We start from the raw sequence: 760 nt of genomic DNA on the forward strand, positions 1-760 counted from the left end.
ACAAACAGACAGACAGACAGACAGACAAACAAACAGAATGAAACTTTTCCGGTCAGTGGAGTTATGGGCTTCGCTAATCGCTCAGCCAAAAATCTTTAGCCTCCACAGCAGTCTCAAGGTTTTGCATGACGCTCTTATGGGAAGAAAGCATAAGAACTGAAATTTTCCATAGAAAGGTTCCTGTCGTATAATTCGCTGTTTTAATTTTTAGAAATTCAATCTACGTGTAAAAACGCTTCCAAGGATGTGCTGCTCGTCATATGAGCACCTTTCCTTCATGACCAAGGCGCTGTCAAAGAAGCGGATTTTGCGTCCAAATAGGGTATCCCTCTAGAGCGCGGAGCGGAACTAAGAAGAACAAAAGCAGATACAGAGAGCGGTGGTGGGGGCGCGCGCGCGCGGAGGAGCGGAGGACGGGCGGGGAGGCTCCCCTCCGCCCGCCGCTCCTCCGCGCGCCCGCCCCCACCACCGCTATAAATGATTGCAACGCCCGTATACAACACACGCTTAACCCCAACAAAAAGTTAATTGTACAAATGGATCGGTTAGCCAAATGCCCAGATGAAGATGAAACGGGAGTTTTAGATCTGGGTAATGCTTGTTGGCTGAGGTCTATTAAAAACAAATCAAATCAAATCAAAACAAAACATTTCTTACAACCGAAGCCTGTAGCACCAGGGACCGTGCAGCACGGCGAAGGCGAAATTTCGGGTCTGCACGCGGTTCGGCAACATTGAAAACCAAAAAATACGACTCAATG

This window comes from Frankliniella occidentalis, unplaced genomic scaffold (assembly GCF_000697945.3).
Source record: "Frankliniella occidentalis isolate FOCC.00 unplaced genomic scaffold, Focc_3.1 Scaffold239, whole genome shotgun sequence".
Taxonomy (NCBI): domain Eukaryota; kingdom Metazoa; phylum Arthropoda; class Insecta; order Thysanoptera; family Thripidae; genus Frankliniella; species Frankliniella occidentalis.